This window comes from Dipodomys ordii, unplaced genomic scaffold, assembly GCF_000151885.1.
Source record: "Dipodomys ordii isolate 6190 unplaced genomic scaffold, Dord_2.0 Scaffold91, whole genome shotgun sequence".
Classification (NCBI taxonomy): domain Eukaryota; kingdom Metazoa; phylum Chordata; class Mammalia; order Rodentia; family Heteromyidae; genus Dipodomys; species Dipodomys ordii.
The window spans coordinates 3,518,522-3,526,533 of NW_012267307.1; positions in this window are offsets into that span (position 1 = coordinate 3,518,522).

Genomic DNA, 8,012 nt, shown 5'->3' on the forward strand with positions numbered 1-8,012 from the left:
CCACAGTCCACAGAAACGCCCTCCATCTCCACAGTCCACAGAAATGCTGTCCATCTCCACTGTCCACCAGAAACGCCTCCATCTCCACAGTCCACCAGAAACACTCTCCATCTCCACAGTCCACCAGAAACACTCTCCATCTCCACAGTCCACAGAAACACCCTCCATCTCCACTATCCACCAGAAACACTCTCCATCTCCACAGTCCACCAGAAACGCCTCCATCTCCACAGTCCACCAGAAACGCCTCCATCTCCACAGTCCACAGAAACGTCCTCCATCTCCACAGTCCACCAGAAACGCCTACATCTCCACAGTCCACAGAAATGCCCTCCATCTCCACTGTCCACGGAAACGCCCTCCATCTCCTCAGACCAGAGATGCCCTCCATCTCCATAGAACATCAGAAACACCCTCCATCTCCACAGTCCACGGAAACGCCCTCCATCTCCACTGTTCACGGAAATACCCTCCATCTCCACAGACCACCAGAAACGCCCCCCATCTCCACAGTCCACGGAAACACCCCCTATCTCCACAGTCCACCAGAAACGCCCTCCATCTCCACAGTCCACGGAAACGCCTCCATCTCCACAGACCAGAAACGCCCCCCCATCTCCACAAACCAGAAACCCCTCCATCTCCACAGTCCACCAGAAACGCCCTCCATCTCCACAGTCCACCAGAAACGCCCTCCATCTCCACAGTCCACAGAAATGCCTCCATCTCCACTGTCCACGGTAACACCCTCTATCTCCTCAGACCAGAAATGCCTCCATCTCCATAGACCACCAGAAACGCCCCCATCTCCACAGTCCACGGAAACGCCCCCTATCTCCACAGTCCACCAGAAACGCCCTCTATCTCCACTGTCCACGGAAATGCCCTCCATCTCCTCAGACCAGAAACGCCTTCCATCTCCACTGTCCACCAGAAATGCCCTCCATCTCCACAAACCACCAGAAACGCCTACATCTCCACAAACCACCAGAAACGCCCCCCATCTCCACAGTCCACGGAAACGCCCTCCATCTCCACAGTCCACAGAAACGCCCTCTATCTCCACAGTCTACCAGAAACGCCCTCTATCTCCACTGTCCACGGAAATGCCCTCCATCTCCTCAGACCAGAAACGCCTTCCATCTTCACTGTCCACCAGAAACGCCCTCCATCTCCACAGACCACCAGAAATGCTCTCCATCTCCACAGTCCACGGAAACACCCTCCATCTCCACAGTCCACAGAAATGCCCTCCATCTCCACAGTCCACAGAAATGCCCTCCATCTCCACAGTCCACCAGAAACGCTCTCCATCTCCACAGTCCACGGAAACACCCTCCATCTCCACAGTCCACAGAAACACCCTCCATCTCCACAGTCCACAGAAATGCCCTCCATCTCCACAGTCCACCAGAAACGCCCTCCATCTCCACTATCCACGGAAACACCCTCCATCTCCACAGTCCACCAGAAACACCCTCCATCTCCACAGTCCACAGAAATGCCCTCCATCTCCACAGTCCATGGAAACGCTCTCCATCTCCACAGTCCACCAGAAACGTTCTCCATCTCCACAGTCCACGGAAACACCCTCCATCTCCACAGTCCACAGAAATGCCCTCCATCTCCACAGTCCACCAGAAATTTCCCAGGTTCATGGATATATTCGCAGTAAACTCGGGTACTATACTGGTCTGCAGAGACTCTGGGGGATGTAAAAGTCTCTTAAAACATTGCAGAGAACACCTGTGTGTGCTCCAGAACTGTGTACTGGTATTTGTGCGATCGCTGGTCTCAATGAAGCATTAGAAAAGGCAAGCTTCCGGGTTGGTGGGCTCCGCACTGTCTCCTGCGGTGGCTAGCTTGGCCTTTAGACACACACCACACGGTGTATAAGTTCATGTTTAATACTTCATGTTGTACTGTTGAAGACTCAAAAGCAAAAGGAGTGTAATCACACCTTGAGCAAACCAGCTCAGGGACAGGCCCCAGGCCCCGAGTTCAAGCCCCAGGACCAGCATGCACATGTGTGCGCACACCCTCACACCATATACCCTCAGATTGGCAACATTCACAGCCACACACTTAGGGAATGCTTCCCAGATGTGGAAATTGGAGAGCTAAGAACATGGTTCCCTAAGCATGACCAACAAGGAGGTTAGAAAGTCACAAGGGAATAATGCTGATCCCTGGGTTTGGATTGTGGGCTAGCATGTGCTCATGTGTGTGTGTGTGTGTGTGTGTGTGTGTGTGTGCACGCGCACGTGCACATGCACATATATGTGTGTGTGCATTGCATATCAGTACTACACATCAACACGTGTGTGTGGATGCATGCATGTGTACACCTATTAGTGACATGTGCCGGTGTATACATATGTGCTTAGGTACATGTGCACACATGCATTCCTTAGTGTGCACTCAAGTGTCTCATCACTGCCTAGTCCTTCTCTGGCTGGTGTTGGTCAGTTGAACACAAAGGGACCTCCTGCATCCTCTCTTGGGACACGTGCAGGGAGGCGAACACGCGTGCAGGGCCGTGCTCTACACTCCTGTCCCCCGACAGCTTGCGGGGTGGGCACAGTTAACAAGGCCCACAGCTGGCAGATCTGCGCAGACATAATTGCATGCAAGTGGTAGGGGGGCCGGAGAGCCAGGGAAGAAATAGATAACAAGCAAAGGGAAAAAGTAGCACTGTAAACAACCGGCATATTTCCCCCTCTGCAGAGCAAGCGCTGTGGCTGGAGGCGGTGTCTGTGTGCAGCTTGACTCCTAATCCACATTGCAAACAGCTTCCAGATGCCTCTAGCCCCAACCTGCTCGGGAATTCCTGCCCTTCACAGATGCGTCTCCACGAGGGGGTCTCTCTACAGGCGAAACGCGGTGGATTCCATGAAGCATTCATTTCCAATCTTCCTGATGGGGACTTTTATTAATAAACTCGTTTCATCTGTTTCTTTGATTAGGAAGAGTTTAATCGCTCAGCCATGTGAAGAGCAGGGCCAAGGGCTGGGCAGTTGCTGTCTGCTGTGTGGGTTTGTTTGTGCTCTGTGCACACACGTTCTCCTCCTTGACAGGATGGTCTGGAAGGAAGCACATAAAAGAGGAGCCGAATGACCCTAAGTGCTTCCAGTTGAGTCTAGGCACAGCCGGGGGCTGGAGGAGGCGGCCCAGCTCCACGGGCCGGGCCCCGGGTGCGTGGAGTGGAGGGACGATGGCTCCCAGGCCCTGCAGCAGAATCTCTGCTTCCCAGGACTGGAGCCTCGTCCCCCTGCCCCGGCTGCCGGCCAGGCCGAGGCAGCCCCCAGTCTGTTTAGATGAGAGACAGAAGGAAAGCTTGGCGCTCTGCGGGGATTCCTTCCCCTTCCTTTTTGAGTCCTCTTTGTCCCCTTGGGATGCTCTTCCATGCCGACAGGTGGAAAAACGTGTCCAACTGGAAGGCAAGGAGCTGCACCGGTGACGTCCACCCTGGCTTAGGCTTCGGAGTCAGCTCCTCCTCTCCAAGCAGTGCCCTTAGCCGTCCCTGGACGCTGCTTCCCGTCTCTTCCAGCACTCCCACTCCAGACTTGTGCTGCTGCACTTGGCAGCGCCCCTCCTTCCAAGATGGGAGCGGAGCCTCGCATTCTCCGCAGGTCAGAAGCATGGTCGACGCTCTCAGGAAAACCTCCCCCAGCAGAGGCTCACAGGCTTCCCCTCCCCGGCTCCTTCCAGCTTCTTCCAGCCCTGGCCCCTCCCTCTGGTCACCCACCCCGGCTCCTGGAGGACTTGGGGTTCAGTACTTTCTCCCCACCGCAGAGTCTGGTTCCCAAATGGAGTCAAGAGGGGTCAGTGGTTCTCACATAGTCCACGCCGCACACTCAGCAGGGACCACGAAGGCCTCAGACCCAGACAGTCCGCCACACTGCAGCACATACCCATGCCACACTGCAGCACACACCCATGCCACACTGCAGCACACACCCATGCCACACTGCAGCACACACCCATGCCACACTGCAGCACACACACGTGTCACACTGCAGCACACACCCATGACACACTAAAGCAGACACCCATGCCACACTAAAGCACACACCCATGTCACACTGCAGCACACACCCATGTCACACTGCAGCACACACACGTGTCATACTGCAGCACACACCCATGTCATACTGCAGCACACACCCATGCCACACTGCAGCACACACCCATGTCACACTAGAGCACACACCCATGACACACTGCAGCACACACCCATGCCACACTGCAGCACACACCCATGCCACACTGCAGCACAAACCCATGCCACACTGGAGCACACACCCATGTCACACTGCAGCACACACCCATGCCACACTAGAGCACACACCCGTGCCACACTGCAGCACACACACGTGTCACACTGCAGCACACACACGTGTCATACTGCAGCACACACCCATGCCACACTGCAGTACACACCCATGTCACACTGCAGCACACACACGTGTCACATTGCAGCACACACATGTCATACTGCAGCACACACCCATGCCACACTGCAGTACACACCCATGTCACACTAGAGCACACACCCATGTCACACTGCAGCACACACACGTGTCACACTGCAGTACACACCCATGTCACACTGCAGCACACACCCATGCCACACTGCAGTACACACCCATGCCACACTGCATCACACACCCATGCCACACTGCAGCACACACCCATGCCACACTGCAGTACACACCCATGCCATACTGGAGCACACACCCATGCCACACTGCAGCACACACCCATGCCACACTGCAGCACACAGCCATGCCACACTGCAGTACACACCCATCATGTCACACTGCAGCACACACCCATGCCACACTGCAGCACACACCCATGCCACACTGCAGCACACACCCATGTCACACTGCAGCACACACCCATGTCACACTAGAGCACACACCCATGCCACACTGCAGCACACACACATGCCACACTAGAGAACACACCCATGTCACACTGCAGCACACACCCATGCCACACTGCAGCACACACTCATGCCACACTGCAGCACACACCCATGCCACACTGCAGCTGGCTCTGACACAGCTTTGTTAGCTTCAGCTCATGAGGTGTCAGGAACACAACCCCCCCCCCTGCATTCCAGGAGTGTAGCACCAGCCACGCACGGCCTTGGCTTTCCTAGGCCTGCGACGTGCTCTTGGCTGGCTGCACAGGGGCATGCCCACCCTATTTTCTCCCCTGCCTCCCTACGTTCACCTGAACTCTCAAAGGCATGTCGTTCTTATGACCTACCTCCAAACTCATGTCTGAAATAAATATGTGAAGAAACTTTTTGCCCACACTTAGCTTTGGAGTGGCCCACGGGCTTGCCTGAGACTCATGTTGGGGCACTAGGGCCAGGGACTCCAGCCATTCGGATTCCAGAGAAGCTACCTTCCTTTTCCTGTCCCGCTGTGCCCACCTTGCAGCCCCTGACTGGGCGTGGGGCTGGTCCGCCCCGCGAGCACAAAGGCCGTCTTCAGGGGAGGAAGGAAGCTCACACCCCACGTGCCGTGTCTTTCCGTGGTCTCGGGCCATGCAGGTGTAGTCATTTCTGGTTCTCTGCATAGGACGTAACACACAGATGAAGTGATCCAAGGCGGAGAGGCGCAGCTCATGTCAACCACCAGGATATCTTCCTTCACACAGCTCATTTATCTGAAGGCCACGCTCAGAATCCAACGGGAGCTCGTGAGGCTGATGTCGTTCAGAACGCGAAATGAAATATTTATGCCTGGTTAGTGGTCGGGATCGATGCAGGAGGAAATAGAGTTTCCAGGCACCCAGGAAAGGCCGGGGAGCTTCCTTCTCCCCTGGAGCAGAGAGAGCAGGCCTGTGTCCTGGCTCTCCTCTTGATCCAAGGGCTATCCAAGGCCCACCGTGGCATCGGCTGGCATCTGTGTCACATGCATGCACCGGGTAATAGTGAGGTCTTGCATGAGGGTTCTGGGAAATAATGTGAATCCTCTCAGATGATTAATTGTGGAAAACTCATGTTCTGCTTTTTGGTCGACTGGAGGGATCTGGCCCTTTTCAGGGATATCCAGGCCATCTCCCCATAATGCCATCTGTTTCTTGCTGCTTCCTGCGGGGTCACTGACTATAGTTTTGTCTATGTGACTTTTAATACACCAACAAAATCTTGGAGGGAGGAGGCTACCAGCATCTGGGTGACAGAGCGTGGGTAGCAAGCTGGAGCCGGCATGTGGTAACTCTGGAAGAATGCCACACCAAGCAAGGCGGAGCAGCGGGCCTAGTGGCCACAGGTGAGCAAGGACAGTGGAGCTCGCTATGGGCAGATGCCAACCTGGAGGCAGCAGGCCTGCCCAGAAACGTGCAGTCTGGACTGGAGAGTGAAATGAGTTCTAGGCCTCAAAGCTTCAAGGGCAGGGAGAACAAAGGCCAGGCACAGGCCGGGGACCCTTCTGGGCCTTTGTCGGCGGGCGGCCATTCCCACCAGTCAGGAGCCTGCTGTCCTGCTGCAGATGTCCTGCGGAACGGATCAAGAAACCATGTCCAGCCGTCCCTCAGCTGCTCAGGGTCTGCCTTCAGATCTTGATCTGTCACTTCTGATTCTCCACGAAAACATTACAGAGAAAAGAGGAGCTCACAAGCAAGGGAAGGTGGGCTACAAAAGAATTACTCAATAAAAAGGCAAAGATAAAGTAATAAAAGTAACGGCCATGGTGAAAACAAACAAACAAACAAAAAGCCCAAGCAGGTAGAAGCGTCAGCGGAGGCCAGGCAGGGTCTCCGGACTGGATGAGAAATAAATAAAGCAATAAAGCATGTTCTCTGCCCGGAGCCAAAGGTCCAGCAGGGAGCGGGGCTGGGCCAGGGTCCCAGGCGAGGGTCTGGGCGGAGGACGCTGGCCACAGCCCCCCTTTCTGCTCACACAGCAGCCAGCGGGCCCCTAGCCACTGTTTAATGACCAGCGGGGCATGAACTCTAACAGGCAGTAGAGCCCCTGCCCTCTGGCCTGGCCATCCTGGTACCAGAGGGGCAGGTGATCTTTCCCCCTTGTCAACTTCAGCACCTCCTCTAGAGGATTCTAGAATGCAGGAGGGTCCACACACACACAGAGCTGCCCGGGCCCCACGGTGGTCCCCTCCCCCTTCCCAGTCCTGCTGACTCATCTGGCCTGACCGTGAACAAGCTAACTCCTTCGCTTCTGTTTCTTTCCCTGCCAAAAGGGTTAGGACGGGTGCCTTGTCTACAGGCTCCTGTGATGACAAAGTAAAATTCACAGCACATGACCGAGTGACGTTGCCATCTCTGGCCATTTCACAGCACGTGACCGAGTGACGTTGCCATCTCTGGCCATTTCAGAGCACGTGACCCAGTGACGTTGCCATCTCTGGCCATTTCACAGCACGTGACCGAGTGACGTTGCCATCTCTGGCCATTTCAGAGCACGTGACCCAGTGACGTTGCCATCTCTGGCCATTTCACAGCACGTGACCCAGTGACGTTGCCATCTCTGGCCATTTCAGATTGTTTCTGTGCAGTATGTGTGTGTTAGCATGTGACAGTGTGCGTTTCGTGCTATGCTGGGATAGCATTAGGGTTGGCACTGAGTACGGATCGCACAACATGCCCCTCACTGTGCCCCTGGGCACGTGGGGACACTTGGACACCGCCTGCATCCTCCTAAGCTGGCACTGCCTGTCGGTGTTACTTAGCTTTAGGTTTCTGTGAGCAAACACGGGAGATCAGCAACTTAAGGTTCACCATGCTGCATTTCAGCAGTTTCAGTCATGGTCAGCCGGCTCCATCGTTTCTGGGCTGCAGGGAGGCAAAACCTCAAGGCCCAGGTGGGTGGGGACGTAGACTGGGTCAACACGCAGCCCCACGACAAGTCCCCCGTACCTGCTTCCTCCAGTGGCCTCCCTCCACACGCCCCCTCCAGTGGCCTCACTCCACACGCCCCCTCCAGTGGCCTCACTCCACACGCCCCCTCCAGTGGCCTCACTCCACACGCCCCC